The sequence below is a fragment of the Schistocerca nitens genome, chromosome 1 (assembly GCF_023898315.1).
Source record: "Schistocerca nitens isolate TAMUIC-IGC-003100 chromosome 1, iqSchNite1.1, whole genome shotgun sequence".
Taxonomy (NCBI): domain Eukaryota; kingdom Metazoa; phylum Arthropoda; class Insecta; order Orthoptera; family Acrididae; genus Schistocerca; species Schistocerca nitens.
The window spans coordinates 602,383,926-602,405,208 of record NC_064614.1 but is presented as its reverse complement, the minus strand read 5'-3'; the positions used below and the strand labels follow the sequence as shown (position 1 = coordinate 602,405,208).

The following is a 21,283-nucleotide window of genomic DNA, read 5'->3' as shown; positions in this document are numbered from 1 at the left end:
TTGATACATAACGTAATTGTAAGAATTACCACGAAGTTTTATGTACATGCATGTAAAAGATACGCGCTTCTAAAACCACACAGTTCTTCTGTAGATAATCACCTTTTTTCCTACCTGTTACAATCTACTCCAAGTTTCAGTCTTCATTAATGCAGAAGACAGTCTTTTGAAATCAGAACCTTCTATACTTCGTTTGGCTACTTTATACAACAGTGACGGCTTTTACGTGTCATTGCAGCATCAGGCGTTCGTAGATACCGGGACAGCGGAAACCGGTACAGCAGCATATGTGCCACCATCCAGCCCTCAGCAAGTCTAGAATCATAGGCGCTGACAGGTCCACGGCTGGTGCAGCGTTCCAGCGTACAGTGGAGCATGACGATAGGATGGCAGTCATCTCTTCCTGTGGTCGCACTGGGTGGTCCAGCACACTCTCGCCGTTGCATACCACCCTCCTCTACTCAGTGGCTCCATATGCGCGCCGTAGCAGCGTGTACGGTTTAAAATGTCACTGTCTGACAGGTCTGTTTCACACAGAAAGATAATTCTGACCTGTTCGGACTCAAGTCAGAAGCTGATGTGCTCTTGACGTTCACAACGAATACTGGCACTTTCTTTCACGTCGTTTGGTGGTTCGTTTCCTGAGCATCGCTTAACACTGACCTATCAGATCACACTGTTCTACACATCCTCTCAATCTAGTTCTATTCGAGTTGATATTTTCATGAACATCAGTGTGTAAGAAATCCTTCCACTTTCAAAATTTGAATTAACTTTTCTGAACAGGGAGACATCTTAAGACAGGCGCGATTTCGCGAAAGCCTACTTCCGAAGTTTCAAGAACCAGTGTTCAGTGAAGAATCTAGGAATATACTACAACCCCCTACTAGTAGTTCCCGTAAGGATCTCGAACACAAGATTTGACGCAATTACAGTACGCACAGGCAATCCATGCTCCATACGCAAATGTAACGGGTAGAAACCCTAATACCAGGGATAGCCGGCCGATGTGGCCGAGCGGTTGTAGCCGCTACAGTCTGTAACCGCGCTACCGCTACGATCGCAGGTTCGAATCCTGCCTCGGGCATGGATGTGTGTGATATCCTTAGGTTAGTTGGGTTTAAGTAGTTCTAAGTTCTAGGGGACTGATGACCTCAGAAGTTAAGTCCCATAGTGCTCAGAGCCATTTGAACGATTTTGAACCAGGAATAACGGGAAGTACCGTCTGCCATGCACTTCACAGTGGTTTGCAGAGTATGGCTGTAGATGTAAATATTATATACGTAACTGTAAATATTACGACTGGAGTGTAACAATAATGTATCAAAGCAACCGATAAGCGTTACGAAAGATGGCTAAGACACATCCAAAAAATATGGAAAATTGTGTGTAGAATGATCTTTAAATATAAACAACATAAATCAACGTAACTCACATCATTTAGCTACAATAAAGCAGGTCAGCAACTGGAAGCAGATAATTGGTTCAAATGCCTCTGACCACAGCTGTGGTCATCAGTCCCCTAGAACTTAGAACTACTTAAACCCAACTAACCTAAGGACATCACACACATCCACGCCCGGGGCAGGATTCGAACCTGCGACCGTAGCAGTCGCGCGGTTCCGGACTGCGCGCCTAGAACCGCGAGACCACCGCGGCCGGCGAAGCAGTTAATTCCATAAATTTTCTGGGAGTATGCATTAGGAGTGATTTAAAGTGGAATGATCATATAAAGTCGGTAAAGCAGATGCCAGACTGAGATTCATTGGAAGAATCCTAAGGAAATGCAATCCGAAAACAAAGGAAGTAGTTTCAAAATGGTTCAAATGGCTCTGAGCACTATGGGACTCAACTGCTGTGGTCATAAGTCCCCTAGAACTTAGAACTACTTAAACCTAACTAACCTAAGGACAGCACACAACACCCAGCCATCACGAGGCAGAGAAAATCCCTGACCCCGCCGGGAATCGAACCCGGGAACCCGGGCGTGGGAAGCGAGAACGCTACCGCACGACCACGAGATGCGGGCAGGAAGTAGTTTACAGTACGCTTGTTCGCCCACTGCTTGAATACTGCTCAGCAGTGTGGGATCCGTACCAGATAGGGTTAATAGAAGAGATATAGAAGATCCAACGGAGAGCAGCGCGCTTCGTTATAGGATCATTTAGTAATCGTGGAAGCGTTACGGAGATGATAGTTAAACTCCAGTGGAAGACTCTGCAGGAGAGACGCTTAGTAGGTCGGCACGGGCTTTTGTTGAAGTTTCGAGAACATACCTTCACCGAGGAGTCAAGCAGTATATTGCTCCCTCCTACGTATATCTCGCGAAGAGACCATGAGGATAAAATCAGAGATATTAAGAGTCCACACAGAGGCATACCGACAATCCTTCTTTCCACGAACAATACGAGACTGGAATAGAAGGGAGAACCGATAGAGCTACTCGAGGTACCCTCCGCCATACACCGTCAGGTGGCTTGCGGAGTATGGATGTAGATGTAGATGTAGATGTAGATGTAGATGTTTTAAATGACATGGATGCTGGGTACGTAGCTGCTCTTGTGTGCTTAAAATGACGATCGCACGGGAATAGTCAACTGTGTACTTATTGGGGCATAAAACGAAGATTTCAACATATTATTATACTCTGGTCACAGCTTACAGTAGATGGGGGCAGAGCAACCATCACGCGCAACCAGGCGCTCTGCGTCGCTACAAAACGCGCAATTCAGCGAACAAGTGGCGCTCGAGAAAGAACTAGGATTGGATGGCAGCTGGCTCCTACCATTCGACTCGCTGAAACGTCAATCACAAATTTACTTTTATCGCAATATAACGGATGCCAGGTAGTTTTATGCTTATCTAGCCGAGTAATAGGCGTTGCTCGCGTACTAGTCCATCTCCTCCGTCTCCCTCCTCCCCTCCTCCGCTATCTGCCCATTTCCACCATCCTCACTCTCTGCTCATCTCGTGCACATTCTACTCTCTGTTCATCTCCTCCTACCCCTCTCTCTGTCCACCTGCTGCTTGCCCCTCTGTCCATCTCCTCGGTTCCCCTGTGATTCCATGTCCTCCTCCTTCCCCCTCTTTGCCCATCTGCTCCACGCCCCTCTCTCTCTCTCTCTCTCTGTCCATCTCCTCCTCACTCTGTCCATCTGCTCCTCTCCCCTCTCTATGGCCGTCTCCTCCCCCCTTCTCTCTCCATCTTACCATCCCCGTGACCATAGGAGGCTGGTGTTTCTTACCCCCACAGTATTTCCTTCCATATCGTTACTAATAATTATGTGTGCCAAGTTTGGTTGAAATCGTTCCAAGGGCTTAGGATGAGCTTTTTATCCGCGGTTTTGCGCGCGTACGCACATGTCAAATATATTTCACATATATTTTACATATTTCACCAGTATCTCTAACGAATTCGCGTGCAGTTTCATCTTCACACAGCTCAATGTTTATGACGTTGTATTATGTGTCGTACAATGATATGTTTTTTCTAGATACGTGGTGCGATATATGTGGGTACTGTCTGTGAGCCTGCCCCGTTAGCCGTGCGGTCTACGCACTGCTTTCCGGGCGGCAAGGCGCGCCGGTCCCCGGCACGAATCCGTCCGGCCGATTAGTCTCGATGTCCGGTGTGCCGGCCAGTCTGTGGATAGTTTTTAAGGCGGTTTTCCATCAGCCTCGGCGAATGAGGGCTGATGCCCCTTATTCCGCCTCGGTTACACTAAATTAGAGTAATATATTAATACCTTCAGCGGCTGACGGGCGTTGATATATATCAACGGGGACAGGTGCAAATGCGTGCCCTTACCGGGACTCGAACTCTGGATCTCCTGCTTACATGCCAGACACTCTATCCATCTGAGCCATCGAGGGGACATAGGATAGTGCGACTGCAGGGACTATCTCGGGCACGCCTCCCGCGAGACCCACATTCTCACCTTGTGTGTCCACACACTACATTCGTAATGTCCCTACCCAACACACTCATTACTCGTGGAAGACGTTGTTACCAAGTCCTGTAAGAGTTCGGGTAATATGTATGCATTAGCACAGAAGAAGAAGGTCTTGGCCGGTATTGCCGGAACTATATACTTATATGGATATGGTACCATATCCATATAAGTGTCAGTTACACTATGTTGGCGATTGCTGCGCAAACACTTTCTCCACGTACGCGTACACCATAATTGCTCTACCACGCAAACATTGGGGTTACACTCGTCTGGTGTGAGACGTTCCCGGGGATTCCACTGGGGGCCGAACCGCACAATAACCCTGGGTTCGGTGTGGGGCGGCGGAGAGGTGAGTGGACTGCTGTAGCCTTTTGTGGGGTTGTGTACCACTGAGGCTATGGCGGGGGCGAAGCCTCTCCGTCCTTTCTAGGTAAACAGTCTGTCTGCGAAATGTATTGCGAAGTGTATTGTTAGTAGTGAAGAAGCAATAAACTAAAAAGTCATGCATGATGTGGCAGTTTTTGATGCATCTCATTCGTTGACGTCATATCTCTTGAACTATGTGTCGCACAATGATGAATTTTGTAGGTACTTTCGACCATATATTGGATACTGTCTGCGAAATGTATTGCAAATAGAGTTATTAGCAACGATGTAATAAATTTAAATGTCTTGCGTGAGGCGGCAGTGTTTCAGTAATCTCGGTGTTCATGATATTTACGACGTCATATCTACTGAACAATGTGTCATACAACGAGGTAATTTTGCTGGTACATTCAGTGGTATATGTGAATACTGCGTGCAATGTGTGTCGCCAATACAGTTAGTAGCAAAGAAGTAATAAATTAAAGCGTTATGCTTCACGCGGCAGTTTTCCTGCATGAACAGCGAAAATGTAGAAAGCGACAAACGTTTTTCGTTTCATCATTTTTGGCAGTGTTGTCACCGAGAAAAGTTTCGAAAGGGGTTGAATTTGTGTGTAAAGTTTGTTGCAAGCCACTAACAAAGTGCCCTCATTCTCCGCGTCGTGGGCTACACACTGCGCCCCACCCCCTCCCTCCCCTTTGATAGGTAGATTGTTCTTATCCCCACAGCGATTCTTTCCAGTCATTAAGTGTTATGTGCACCAACTTTGGTTCAAATCGGTCCGGTGGTTTATGAGGAGATGTGGAATCTACATACGTACATACATTTTGAAAGTAAATAGCATATCAGAAGATGGTTCAAATGGCTCTGAGCACTATGGAACTTAACTTCTGAGGTCATCAGTCCCCTAGAACTTAGAACTACTTAAACCTAACTAACCTAAGGACATCACACACATCCATGCCCGAGGCAGGAGTCGAATCAGAAGAACCGCCTACTGGTCTCGTCTCCTTTGTTCAATGAAGACAGCGGGCAAAGTATCACAGCGAAGCCGGGCTTAATAATAAGTTTCATATATTAAAAAGAAAAGAAAAGAAAAAAAGGCGTCAACCGCCGCCTTATTCGGCAGCAGCTGAAAAGGCGAAATGAAATGGCGTGAAAGCGCGATGGTCAGAGTCGCGTACGCGGACAGGGAAGGCAACAGACGATTAGCAGCTTTCACTGCCGGCTACCCCAGCTATCGGCGTCGGGGCCCCTATGAGGAATGCGGTGGCCAGCGGACGCGCTCGAACTGTGTCGAGTAGCGGCCGACAATTCGCTGGACGCGTGCCACACGCGCAACAGGTAGCCGCTGTCTGCGCACGCGCCGTGCGCTGTCGTTCCCGCAACATCCTACAGAAAGAAAGATGCAACTACACGGAGTTGTTGGCGTAAATGTCATGTCAGTGTAATCAGTTATGGACGCGATTAGTTGGTAGAGAACAACGTCCAGAACAACTGGAATGTACCAGTTCGTTGGTGTCATTATCTGGACAGCCTTAATAATATAATCAGTAGAAGAACAGCACTGAATGTATTCGCTGTACGGTAAGCCACAGAAACGATATAGTGCGAGTATAGTGATTTGAAATATTCGACCTTTCTCTGTTGCAGTAGGGCCTGACTTATTCCTCTGTATTTATATTCCGCCAGTCATCTTACGGTACGAGGAGAGCGAAACATCGTGCGCTGCCGCCACGCCTCCCTCCCTCCCTCTCATTACCCACCACCCCAATTCCATTCTTGAATGGTATACGAGAAGACCGATTGTCGGTAAGCCGCTATGTAAGCTCTCATTTTATGTTTTTACGGTATATCTGTGAGAGGAAGTGCTATATGCTTCACACTTCTTGAAACTAAAAGTAGTGAGTGAGCGACCTCGGCTTTGGGGGCGTGACTGTTCGAAGCTGTTGGTCTTCCTCGCTGTAATAGATAGAAATGGCCACATCAGTCTGTTTATACGATGTATGTTACATTTATTTATATTGAGACGCAGCTACTGGTCTCCACATCAAGCGCCGATTTCAGCAGGTCTTCCTGCATTTCGATACAATTTTCTAATAATGAGTCTTCACCACATACTGTAGCATCATTCTCGAGCAGCCTCATTGTGCTTCACACGTCAGTCACCAGGACAGTTACATTCATCGCTAATACTAACGGTCCCAAAACTAATCCTCGGAGTGCACGTTGTCTCTAAGACTGTAGTCAGTGCATCAAATTGAAGTCAAGACGAGAACACCACCCGAAGTTCCTAGCCTACCCCATCCTTTCTAACCTTCCCCCAGTGTCCTCATATTTTTGTAGCAAAGCACCGAATACCCAGAGGCCGGCGACAGACGTGGCAAAGACCGAAGTCACCGGCCAAAGTGCTTCTCTTCCCTTGGCCTCACACAGCTCTTCAGTAGGAGCCCTTCAACGTTCTCTGCCAGGTGAAGGAAGACAGTGCCTCCCCGTCAGTACGCCCTTGAAACTTCAGTTCTGCTCGTACTGCCGCCTCCGCAAGTCGGTCTCCTACAGCCCTGTCTATAGCCTCCAGTCCTACGGGAAACGGCTCAACGGAAGACAGCGGAAGCAACCATCAAGCAGACAACTCGAACACTAATTATAGTAATATAGAAATGAATGTGAGATTAAGTAGACTACAGTCTAACGAAATATTTCAGACGGTACGTCGACTCTTAACGCGACTGACACACGCCAATGGGAGCATGATCAGCTAACCTACAACAGAGCAGACAGACAGAATGATATTACGACCTGAAAATTTACCGTCAAACCCGCACGAGCTACACTATGTGATCAAAAGTATCCGGACCTTACAAGTTCGTGGCGCCCTCCATCGGTAATGCTGGAATTCAACATGGTGTTTGCCCACCGTTAGCCTTGATGACAGCTTCCACTCTTGCAGGCATACGTTCAATCAGGTGACGGAAGCTTTCTTGGGTAATGGCAGCCCATTCTTCACGGAGTGCTCCACTGAGGAGAGGTATGGAAGTCGGTCGGTGAGGCCTGGCACGAAGTCGACGTTCCAAAACATCCCAAAGTGTTCTGTAGGATTCAGTTCAGGACTCTGTGCAGACCAGTCCATTACAGGGATGTTATTGCTGTGTAACCACTCCACCACAGGCCGTGCATTATGAACAGGTTCTCGATCGTGTTGAAAGATGCAATTGCCATCCCCGCATTGCTCTTTAACGGTGGGAAACAATAAGGTGCTTAAAACATCAATGTAGGCCTGTGCTGCGATAGTGCCACGCAAAACAACAATGGGTGCAAGCACCCTCCATGAAAAACACGATCACACCATAACACCACCGCCTCCGAATTTTACTGTTGGCACTACACACGTTGGCAGATGACGTTCACCTGTCATTCGCCATACCCACACACTACCGTCGGATTGCCACATTGTATACCGTGATTCGTCACTGCACACAACGTTTTTCCACTGTTCAGTCGTCCAACATTTACGCTCCTTACACCAAGCGAGGTGTCGTTAGGCATTTACCGGCGAAATGTGTGGCTCGACCATGAAATCCAAATTTTTTCACCTCCCGCCTAACTGTCATAGTACTTGCAGTGGATCCTGATGTAGTTTTGAATTCCTGTGTGATGGTCTGGATAGACGACCCTTTCAACTGTCGGCGGTCTCTGTCAGTCAACAGAGGAGGTCGGCCTGTGCGCTTTTGTGCTGTTCGTGTCCCTTCACGTTTCCACTTCACTACCACATCGGAAACAGTGGACCCAGGAATGTTTAGGAGCGTGTAATTCTCGCGTACAGACGTATGACACAATTGACGCCCAGTCACCTGACCACGTTCGAAGTCCGTGAGTTCCGCGGAACGCCCCATTCTGCTCTCTCACGATGTCTAATGACTACTGAGGTCGTTGACATGGAGTACCTGGCAGTAGGTGGTAGCACAATGCACCTAATATGAAAAACGTATGTTTTGGGTGATGTCCGGATACTTTTGATCACATAGTGTATGTGAAGTCAGGGGCAACGCTTGCACAATCCGCGCGGGAGGACTGAAAATGGACAAAATACCGGATGAATCAAGAGGAAAGGTACACGCTTTGAAGGGTGATACTATTAGTGATTCTAAACAATAACGTGTCCTTTTCTTAACAGTTTCCGATGAAACTAATAAAAACATTGTGGGGCAGGACAAATGTAGGTGATAGTAAATGAAACGTTGTGATCTAACGTTTTGTTTAATTGTGTACATTACCACACAAAAGATGCTCAAAAAGAAAACCACCAACTACAACGCATTTTGTAGCTCTTGTAGACAGCTTTTGTGTTGCTATGTTGCCGTGTTACCAAAGGAATATCCTCCAAGTACTCTGGTAACACATATTTCGAAGGAAATCAAGATACTCCATTAAGACGGTTATCTAAAACAACTGGACCGATAAGTTGGTCATCATTGAAATTATCAGTAAAGACAAAACCACATATCCAAATGTCAGGTTGGTTGTGTTCGCATGTGAGTGCTGGTGAAGAAAGACATGGGACTGACGCCCCTGATTTTCAGACAGCTGTATGTCGCATACTATTAAGGAAAGGACATATGTTCACTGGCAGCTTTTTGTTCAGTATCACCAGTACTACACCCCTCAAAGCACGTGCCTTTTCTCCTGACATATGCTGCGTACGGGGATCTTGTGATGCCGCACTGACGGTTGCACTTCGACATCTTTATCTGGTGTGCACATCTACGTACTCGCTTACCATGAGTAATTAGGATTCTGCAGTTGAATGCTGTGAAGAGGACATTGGCGAATGTGGAGCTCACCAAGATAGTGAAGCAGATACAGTCGAAATTAGTGAGCTTTAGAGAGGCCTGAAACAGAGGTTTGGCGGATAACATGTGTTGCGTCAGCTGCAAAGATATTTGTCTGTGGCAACAGACATCACCTTGTATGGCAAGTGTGTAGTCACGCGCCTTCCACAGCTACGCACAGAACACGTCATTATAGCAAAGGTCGTAAGTGGGAAAGATATGTGGGTAATCGCCTCCGCCTACGACTCATAGGACTGTACGTAGATATACGACAAATTGCACAATACACGACAAACAGAAGACTCGTAATAGCGGCAGATATAAGCGCCCGCTCGCTATGTGCGCGCAGACACAACAAACGAAAGGGGGCGAGCAGTTGAAGGCACCTCCCGAACATAATCTGTCGGTAATAAACAAGGAGGGACAGCCACACGCATTTTCAGATTGAGTAGCAACATCGACATAGTAACACAACAGAGCGCTGAATTACATACAACACTGGAAGGTGACGGAGGGACTTACCCACAGCGATCATAATGTGATCCTGATAAATACTGATCCTGATACGCAAATCCACATGACGTCCGAACGGTGCTTTAATCTGCGCAGTTCGGATTGCGAAAAGCTTGGTCACATAACATCCTCCTTCCCACTGCACGAAATGAAAGGTATTATAGAATAAGGACACATGTGCTGACTAACTTACCAACACGTGCGCGGAATGCCGTCATCCCAAGCACCTCCACAAGACCTAGAGAGAGAACGCCGTGGAGCGGGGAACTGGCTATACTAAGGGAGGACTCCAGAGACAAACGTAACCTTTATGCCACCAACCGGCCGTCAATAGCTAGAGACATTACGGTCCGACTTGAGCAGTTTAGACAGGCTAAAGCAAAATATCAGAACGTGCAGCTCCGACCTAGAAAGAGATACTGGCAGGATTAGGTGGACAGCAGCAGAAAGACAATCACAGGGGTTAGGCATATAAACTGCTGACCGAGAGGATAAAAACGCCATTAGGTTAGTTGGGAGGAGGGAACCAAACAGCGAGGTCATTGGTCCCATCGGATTAAGTCACATCACAAATCAGCCTGTACCTGACGAAACTTCAAAACGACGTCCCCCTTCCCCGGCTGGGACAAGTGCTTGCAACCGGATGGTGGTTAATACAGTCATTATTTAATAAATACGTGGACATAGTTCCTTCACAACCCAATCTCGTCTACCGATTTGCGTGCTAAGTTCACTGGCTAAGTTCGGAATCAACTCCTCTGTGGATGGTTTCAGGTACACAGTTGGGCCTCAGTCCACATCTTTCTCCTTTTCACCGTGAAAATTGATAGAGGACGCGGTTTTTCAGGTTATTAGTACGGAAAATACACAACAGCATTACTAATAGATACCGCAGGGGCTTTGATATATAGTGCCCCGCCATGGCTGAACGCCTTCAAGGCCTGCAGCTCCCTGCGGCCCTGAACAATAGTCTTCTTCACTATTGCAGAAATAGACACAAAGTGGCGCACAGTGGTCAAAAAGATAACTAAAGAGTGCTCGCAGGGATCGATTTACGGACCTATTTTCTAGAAAATCACAGCTGATCCCTCCCTAATACAAATGGAAGGTGGCAATTGCACAGAAGGTCCTGACGATTTCCTCCTTGTGGTAGGGGCCAAACCGAGAGAGCAATTTAAAGGGGAAACTTCGGCGGAAATGCAAACCATGACTAACGGATGTGCTGGAAATAAAAACTTCTATGGCATTGTTGGCCGGGGGTCACGAGCTGAGAGTTCGACCACCTGGTTCAGGCTTTGTGTTTGGCTCCACTTCCGCGACTTGGGCGTCGATGATGATGAAACACACACACAGAGAGAAAGAGAGACAGAGAGAGAGAGAGAGTGTGTGTGTTCCTGGCAGAGAAAATCCTCGACCCGGTCGGGAATCGAGCCAAGGGTCAGTTGATCGAGAGTCAGGAACGCTAACCACGAGACCACGTGCTGCTGACTGCTAGAAATAGACTCACCATTGCGGGAAATAAAACCCTCTAGGGTAAGGTTGCTATCGATGGGCCGCCTCCTTCGATGAGCCAGCTCTATTTCTCTGGGGATATAGACAATAGCGCAAGCTAATGGGCATTAACTGTACTCGATGTTGCCAAAGATTGGCAACAGGCGCAGGTGGTGAACTGTTTAAAGCAACAATGAAAAAGTTAAGACTTGCGCTATTTTCTTGTAATTGACTGGTATTAATGAAGGAAACGTCGTAGTGATATGGTAATAATGATTAAATTTCTGCAGCCATCATCGGGAAGTACGAGCAATTCTCACCATTCTGTCGTATTCGCAATATAAAGTTAAGTGCTGTGGCCGGAGACTAATTGTTATTAAGCGAGCCCATGCGGGTTGCCTCGAGTGACCCACCTCGAATTTTGTCTAATCTTAGGCCTCAGTAGACCACTGTGAACAAAATTTAAGTAATTGTTTTCGTTATATTATATTACATTATGGTTTGTGTTTTGACTATCAGTCAAACGTGTTTCTTCTTTTTACCTTCGAAGGCGGCATTTTTTTTCTTTTAGTCTCCTTAGTTTCGAATAAATTTTGTTCTCTTTCAGAAGCCAACAAAATATTTCTAAAAATAAAAGCTCTGAAATGTATGTATATCTATTTAGATATGTATAATATTTAACAGGTATTACCCAGTAGCCCGTTCACGGAAACTGCCTGGACCAATGAAGTAAATCAGTCCCTTTGGTGGAGCCAATAACAAATTATTTATATATATTTTTAAATATTTCATTAACAGTGAATATTTATGAGTTCTTGTCTACTATAGTGAAATACAAAAGATAATGTTCAAGTTACACTGAAAATAAAATATTTATTATAGCATTCCATGATTTTAAGAGATTTTATTCAGGTGGCCCATCGATAGCAAGCTTATTCTACATTATGTTGAACGAGGGCATGCAAGAGAATCCTACAGTTAAACTGGAAGGAAGTAACTTAGAAGGGAACATGGTTACAATATACTTGGACTTATTCCTGAACCAGAAATTAAACTTTAACCAATATATCAGAACAGCTACAGAAAGGGCATGCAAGGTACTGCATAAACTTGCCAAGATCAACACAGTTAACGACGGATTACCCATGACTGTAAAAGAACATATCATGCGCTTTGATCGAGTCGACATTCTGTTTTGTTGGCAGCGTGTGGACACATCGACTGTGCTCCGTGATTAAAACTGTGGTGGTGTGTTGATGACAGAGGGGTGTCCTCCTGCGGCTCTCTGAGACTTTCGCCATCACGTTGTGTGGTGCTGGTGACATACTACATAGACATAACTATTAAACATCACGCGCCAACATGTTGGCTGAAAACGGGCAGACGAGACACAGTGAGAGACATCTTAGCGGAGGAAACGCAAACCTTGAGGAAGCTCAAAACCTGAGGTGAACTCATAGCAAAGTGAGTGGGACAACTGCGAAAGGCCTGTACGGTATACGCATATAAACATCAGGGAGCTGTTGAAGATAAAACATATCAATCGCAGCTACAGCACGATTCATTTTCTAACTGTCCATAGCCGTACTCCATGCATTTACAGCATGTAAAAACAGAGCGGTAATTGTCCCTGTAGAAAGAGAGAAAAAACATGCTTATATACTGTGGCCATTGATCGCAGGAAAGACGACTACTGCATTCACACGACGATATTACACAGTCACTTAGGGACCATAACTTGTGGTCATATCTCAACGACTGTGCAGACGGAGTATCAAGAGCGTTACATACATAGTGACGAGACTACAGGCAGCAAAGAGCACAAGCGACGAAAGACTCCGCAGACAACACTAGCAAGACAAACAACCGTAGTAATGGTAGCAGAATAAATGACAGGAGCACGCGAAGACGAACATAGAACAAGTGCTAAATGTATGGCCACTGGAGTTCCGTTTAAACGTGTTCATTAGAAAGTAAGACTGATGGCCAGACAAATTTAGAAAGAGAGAACAGTACACGTTGCCATGTAGAGTTGATGAAAAATACGGCCTAACCTAGATGTAGGATCACGCTATCTGAGGGCGAGAGAATCAAAGTATTGCTGAGGTTGTCGCCCTCGGATGTCGGATAATGGTAGATCAGGCACTGGCTTCCCTGGGACGAAAGGCTCAATGTCTTACTGAGGTACCCACTGCTGGGCAGCATTAGCGGTGTCTTCTATAAATCAAAACTTTTTCACTGTCTTTCTATTTTCATGTCTTCTTAATACATAAAATGTTAATTTTAAGCACTTCCATTTCCTAATTAGTTGCCAGATTCCAAGTACTTTAAGCTGCAACTTTGGTAAAATACTAAAAAAATCTAATAAGCTTGATATTGTTGATTGGTGCATCCAAGTTCTGTATCAGAGTCGAGGAGCGTATGTGCAACGCTCGTTAAAAACAAATCTTTGATCATGAAAGTCTCTTCGGGTTTTGTTGCTGGATCCTAAAATCAACTTGACTCGATATTTCGGCGATCCAACTGGTCGTCATCTTCAGGAGAATGCTGCTTCTGCTGATGAGTCCCGCTGAGAACTGACGCCAGGCTGTAAATCGACGTCCTATATAGGCCGTGACGGGCGGCGCATGCACCGTGTACTGAACGGTGGCAGCATTCTCCTGAAGATGGCGACCAGTTGGATCGCCGAAATATCGAGTCAAGTTGATTTTACGATCCGGCAGCAAACGCGGAGAGACTTTCAAGACTTACTATGCCGGGGAAGCCTACGTAATCAAATCTTTGATCATAGAAGATAGGCGAGTGCAATGTCTGAACTCGTAATACAACTGATCATTGAGTTTAGCCACCGTCCACAACTACGAGGTGCATTCAAGTTCTAAGGCCTCCGATTTTTTTTCTAATTAAAAACTCACCCGAAATCGATGAAACTGGCGTTACTTCTCGACGTAATCACCCTGCAGACGTACACATTTTTCACAACGCTGACGCCATGATTCCATGGCAGCGGCGAAGGCTTCTTTAGGAGTCTGTTTTGACCACTTGAAAATCGCTGAGGCAATAGCAGCACGGCTGGTGAATGTGCGGCCACGGAGAGTGTCTTTCGTTGTTGGAAAAAGCCAAAAGTCACTAGGAGCCAGGTCAGGTGAGTAGGGAGCATGAGGAATCACTTCAAAGTTGTTATCACGAAGAAACTGTTGCGTAACGTTAGCTCGATGTGCGGGTGCGTTGTCTTGGTGAAACAGCACACGCGCAGCCCTTCCTGGACGTTTTTGTTGCAGTGCAGGAAGTAATTTGTTCTTCAAAACATTTTCGTAGGATGCACCTGTTACCATAGTGCCCTTTGGAACGCAATGGGTAAGGATTACGCCCTCGCTGTCCCAGAGCATGGACACCATCATTTTTTCAGCACTGGCGGTTACCCGAAATTTTTTTGGTGGCGGTGAATCTGTGTGCTTCCATTGAGCTGACTGGCGCTTTGTTTCTGGATTGGAAAATGGCATCCACGTCTCATCCATTGTCACAACCGACAAAAAGAAAGTCCCATTCATACTGTCGTTGCGCGTCAACATTGCTTGGCAACATGCCACACGGGCAGCCATGTGGTCGTTCGTCAGCATTCGTGGCACCCACCTGGATGACAGTTTTCGCATTTTCAGATCGTCATGCAGGATTGTGTGCACAGAACCCACAGAAACGCCAACTCTGGAGGCGATCTGTTCAACAGTCATTCGGCGATCCCCCAAAACAATTCTCTCCACTTTCTCGATCATGTCGTCAGACCGGCTTGTGCGAGCCCGAGGTTGTTTCGGTTTGTTGTCACATGATGTTCTGTCTTCATTAAACTGTCGCACCCACGAACGCACTTTCGACACATCCATAACTCCATTACCACATGTCTCCTTCAACTGTTGATGAATTTCAATTGGTTTCACACCACGCAAATTCAGAAAACGAATGATTGCACGCTGTTCAAGTAAGGAAAACGTCGCCATTTTAAGTATTTAAAACGGTTCTCATTCTCGCCGCTGGCGGTAAAATTCCATCTGCCATACGGTGCTGCCATCTCTGGGACGTATTGACAATGAACGCGGCCTCATTTTAAAACAATGCGCATGTTTCTATCTCTTTCCAGTCCGGAGAAAAAAAATCGGAGGCCTTAGAACTTGAATGCACCTCGTATTACGCCGTGATAGAGAGAACAACCAGCTTAACTGTGCACCAGGTTATATTTTTTATTAGTGGGTCGCCTATCCATGGAAAAGGTGTAGGAGAATGCAAACGATCTTTGAATGCAAGACTGAGATTAACAGTTATTTATTTAAATTTATTCGCAATTGCGAATATGGGCAACCATCGGCTGTATAATGGAACGACGACAGTGAAAATTTGTGCCGAACCGGAACTAGAACGCGGATTTCCCGCTTATCGCGATCTGTCGCCTTACCATTTGGCGGCCGGCCGTCGTGGCCGAGCGGTTCTAGGCGCTTCAGTCTGGAACCGCGCGACCGCTACGGTCACAGGTTCGAATCCTGCCTCGGGCATGGATGTGTGCGATGTCCTTAGGTTAGTTAGGTTTAAGTAGTTCTAAGTTCTAGGGTACTGATGACCTCAGATGTTAAGTCCCATAGTGCTCAGAGCCATTTGAACCATTTTGAACCATTTGGCTATCCGAGCACGACATACTCGCAGACTCAAACTTCCCTATGTAGTCATCCATGTGTCTACAATCTGTACTCGCACGTCCATTATGTATATTCCCGTACAGGGGACACATTTTACTTAAAAGTCGCTTGCCCAGGGCGATTTACGGTGCAAGTTTCCTACGGATGTGCATGCATGTCCGAAGGAACAGGCACTACGATGAAAACAGCCGTTATGAAGTACATTAAATGTATTCGCAGCTGAGAATATGACAACCACCAGCTGTATAATCGAACGACGACAGTGAAGCCTTGTTCTGGACCAGGATTCAAACCCGGAATTCCCGCATATTGCGAGCGGTCCCCATACCATGTGATTATCATAGCACGAGTCACTAACAGACTCAAACTTTCCTATGTTGTCAACCACGAGTCTACAATCTGTACTCGTACATCCATTATGTATATTGTCGTAGAGGGGAGATATTTCACTTCAAAGTCGGTTACCTAGTGTCAGCGGATAAATACGATATTGCAGCGCCTGTGTTATTCCGATGCAAGGTTTCTTCGGACATGCTTGCGTGGCCGGGAGACAAGTAACACTCGCGACGGGCGGCGATCGAACGACCACGAAACTCAGAGCTTTCTCTACAACTCCCTTAGAGAAAAAAAAAATATCTTCTGTGTGGTGCGGACGATTCATTGCTGTTGCCAATGTAATGGATAAGAATATCGCTTACTTCATGAGTGAACGGGGGAACACTGCAGAAACTCCCCACTCTTGGCGTAGAAAACTCACCTTAACAAATAAGAGGTTGGTACTGTGAGGAAGCAGCGTCCCATCGATTGGTCAGCTTCTTCGCGCCGAGCATGGTGGCAGAACGACACAATTCGATTGGGTACACCAAATTTTGAAGCGAAAGCAACGGACTTTCCCACGATGGTCGGTCGGCCTCTCGGTGTATCGCCCTTTGATGTCCGAACAGAATAGACAACAATGTCGTGCTCGGTTATTCTCTGGGGATGACTGACGGCAGACGCCTTCCGCTCAGCGCTAGGAAGATGCCGGCTGTGTCTACGAAACCACGAAGCAGGGCCGCAGCGTTAATTCCACAATAGCGATTAGACTCTTTAGTGGCCGAGCGGTTCTAGGCGCTTTAGTCCGGAACCACGCGGCTGCTACGGTCGCAGGTTCGAATCCTGCCTCGGGCATGGATGTGTGCGATGTCCTTAGGTTAGTTAGGTTTAAGTAGTTCTAAGTTCTAGGGGACTGATGACCTCAGATGTTAAGTTCCATAGTCCTTAGACCCATTTGAGCCATTTTTGAGACTCGCTATAGTTCCACGAAAACTCCCAAGCTCCCAGGGGACCTTGCCCCCTCCCCCCACTTACTGACGACCTTCTGCCGACAAAGAGGATCAAGAGATGACACCGAGGGAACACCTTCCTAGTGAGAAAAAAAAGACAAAGCTTCCCTCGTAGCAAATACCCCCAGTACACTCTAAATAAAATTAACCACGAAATCGTGACAAAACTTAATCAAAATCACGTAGCAACATCTGACAGTAATGTGATGTACATTTCAATATTGTGAAAACACGACTAGTCTTAAGTCAGTAGGTGGCAGGTCAGTTGTAAGTAGCAGCAAATAAAATAAAATAAAAATTAAGTGCAACCCAACCTATTTTCAAATCAGACGATTTCTCAGTGTTGAGAATGACATAATGTGTTCTATTTGATAGGAAGTCTTCAGCTAGGTCATTATTCCAGCATTCCACAAGCTCGTACTTCGTTCACTAGGCGATCGTGCGCGACTGGATCGATAGCGTCTCGGAATGGGAGGAGTACAGCGTCGACCCAGGCGTGGCTATCTGTGATCTTAACATTTCACAGACCAAGAAAGCCAGTTCAGATTTACATGTTCGTTGCCCACGGAGATACCAGACGATGACATCACCGATGGCCCACCGAAACGCGCAAGCTGTATCGTGGGAAGAACGCAACAACGCACTTACAGCACCGCAGAACTTGTGAATAACCAAGTGGTCATTTAATTAAATTAATTTAGATTTTGCGTTGTGACCAAGGTGTTCGTTCCCTGTTCTGATCTACTGGCATGCGTCCTTAGTAATAATTTAACAAGCAGCTCTTCTCACATATAATTATTTTCAGTACCAAACAACTCCGAGGAAGGAGTAGTTTGCTCGCTCTCCCTATCTGCAGCCCACAGACCGTCTTCAGGATATTTTCACGAGCAGTACCGCAGCTGGTCTTCTTGCAATCTCTAGACCAGGGCTTCCCAACCTTTTCAGCTGCCGGACCCCTTCTTCAGTCGAAAATCCAAGACGGACCCCTCGTCAGTTAAGAGCACAGTAACTTTAAATTTCAGAGCGAAACCCATTGGAACTGAAAACTTCTTAATGCACATGCCATGTTCCCAAATCGTATAAAATGCAAGAAACAATATTATTAACACATGGTTTTATGAGATTTTCTGCAATGATATGAGTTTTGCCTATTTTCGCCACTCGATAGCTAACCAAGAAAGAAGCTTTTAATGAATTTTTATTAATTGTTTTTGCATGAGTTTTCATGCAATGCTGAGAAGCAGCTAGTTCAGCACTCTTCCTTTTGAAAAAATCGATGTCTTTAGCCTGGAAATCCGGGTGAGTACCTTCAAAATGACGGTGCAATTTAATTGGAACCATTGAACTGTCCGGAAGGACTCGCGCACAAATTACACACTGAGCTTTACCCTTCTTTGTCTCCATAAAGCCCATTTCTAAATAGCTTTCGTTGTACTTACGCTTCTTGGTTATTCCACTTCCACAGGATATTGCAACAAATGGAGTACTTGCAGAGTTTTCACATAATAAATCCGACTGTGGAGCTCCGCGCATGCGTAAAAGGTTTCAGCGCATCTAGCGCCGTGAGCCGGCGCACAAACGACCCCCGTACTGTTGTGAAACAGTCGATCAGAGAAGCCAAAATTCTCCGGCTCTAAACTGTGTATTCGTTCTCACTTAGGAACCGCAAAGGCTGCTTGGGAATACGACCTGAAGTAAAAGTACACGTGTTTTTCACATGAAAAAAAATGATGAATTTCATTTTCACATTTTTATTGAATAATTTTACTCATTATTTTACACGATTTGGTGAAATGTGGCCGCGGACCACCTAGAAAGAGCAGGCGGGATTTTCAAGAAGAATGGCAGTTACTTTTCTGTGGAAGTCAACATACCACACGTCACTACGCGTGCTATACTGCTCTTTATGGCACTAACTCTCGGTTTTGGCGTTCCTCATGCTGTGCCAAAGTTTTGGCGCTTCTCATGCTGTTCCAAAACGAGATGCACGTTCTGCACTGCAAATATATTCTAACGTCAACGCTAGACAACTTCTGTGGCTGCATTAAGTGAAGGTCACGGATTTGAATCGCCTTTTTGTGTGCCTCTTCGCACTAGTTGCATTAACAGACTGTGTGTGAAATGTACGTATAACGATTTGAATGAGCAATTTACGCGTCTTGAACACATCAGTGGAACTGGCCAAATAAAAGACATACCTCCGAAAATAAATTCATAGTCTGTAATTGTGATTTATTACACTACTGGCCATTAAAATTGCTACACCACGAAGATGACGTGCTACACACGCAAAATTTAACCGACAGGAAGAAGATGCTGTGATATGAAAATGATTAGCTTTTCAGATCATTCACACAACGTTGGCGCCAGTGGCGACACCTACAACGTGCTGACATGAGGAAAGTTTCCAACCGATTTCTCATACACAAACAGCAGTTCACCGGCGTTGCCTGGTGAAACGTTGTTGTGATGCCTCGTGTAAGGAGGAGAAATGCGTACCATCACGTTACCGACTTTGATAAAGGTCGGATTGTAGCCAATCGCGATTGCGGTTTATCGTATCGCGACATTGCTGCTCGCGTTGGTCGAGATCCAATGACTGTTAGCAGAATATGGAATCGGTGGGTTCAGGAGGGTAATACGGAACGCCGCGCTGGATCCAAACGGCCTCGTATCACTAGCAGTCGAGATGACAGGCATCTTATCCGCATGGCTGTAACGGATCGTGCAGCCACGTCTCGATCCCTGAGTCAACAGATGGGGACGTTTGCAAGACTACAACCATCTGCACGAATAATTCGACGGCGTTTGCAGCAGCATGGAGACCATGGCTGCGGTTACCCTTGACGCTGCATCACAGACAGGAGCGCCTGCGATGGTGTACTCAACGACGAAGCTGGGTGCACGAATGGCAAAACGTCAATTTTTCGGATGAATCCAGGTTCCGTTTACAGCATCATGATGGTCGCATCCGTTTTTGGCGACATCGCTTTTTTTTAATCTGATTTTTGTTCTATTTTGTTCGTTGAATTTGTTCGTAGCGGACGTCCGATGACTCTCGTTCAGGTTGTTCGTTGATCCGTTTACTCATTTTTTTTTTTTTATCACAGATGGTAGCTAAACCGTCTGACCGAACACGCTGAGCTACCGCGCCGGCTCCACTTGCCCACCCTGAACTCAAACGTCTGGCACTGCGCACAGATCCGTAAGCCACATAATAGACGCGTAGAACTTCTCTTGGCCAGAGTAGTGCACATCTTACTGCTTGCACATTACGTTGTTTTAACGGCCTACCAGAGGTGTATAAAGGTGAATTACCAACGTCGTGGCCCCCCCTTGTCAATCTTGTCTACCCCCCCCCCCCCCTTTCCTGAATAAATTTTTGCAGGCGGCCATGTTCCCTTCGCTCCTTTAATCCACCCTGCTGAACATTGCATATTTCATATGCCAGAACAATACTTGAGAATAAGTCGCACGCAAGTTTTTCTCCTTTGCGCCTGCGTGACACTTTCTCTTTGCTTCTACTTCCTAGCCTGCGTTTTAAGGCGATCTGTCTTTCGTTATAGAAAGCCTTCCTTCTGAAAATCCCTGCAGTTACTCAGCGAAAATAATTTCCAGTGTTCGTGACATTTTGCCAGTTGTTATCGCCTGTTCTCGTAATTTATTTTACATGTGAATATGAAAGCGCCATTGTTTTCTACAAACACTGAAAGTAACCTGCTGCTCATTTCAAGGTTTGTCCTGATAATGTAGCGTAACTGGTGACGACAACTGCTGCTGCAGTACTGCCTAGTTGCGAATCTGATCTGACGTCTGCACAGAACGAGAATAAACACAACCATGGATCCGTCTTTAATTACAGCAAGGCTTTATGTGCAATGGTTTAATTTGTCTTAGTTGATAGTTCTTTCTTTTTCTTGTGGACAATGACGGAATGTGTCTAAAGTAAACCCCAGTAAGATAATGCCCGTTATCGGAAACTCCCCTCTAAAGTTCTGCTTGTTTTCGTCGCGTAGACTGTCTGCTATTCACTGAACATTTTTCGTGCGCGCTCAACAGGGCCTCGAAGTAGTAAATGTTGACGGTGCTTACTGTCGGATAATTGCTTACCTACGCGTCTG

At 45.9% G+C, this 21,283-nt stretch overlaps 1 protein-coding gene across 2 annotated transcripts in view; it reads left to right on the top strand.

Moving 5' to 3' along the window:
• The window catches only part of LOC126256619 (uncharacterized), a 504,533-nt gene that overhangs the window by 269,025 nt on the left and 214,225 nt on the right, over positions 1-21,283 (top strand). The gene's annotated exons all lie outside the window — the stretch shown is intronic.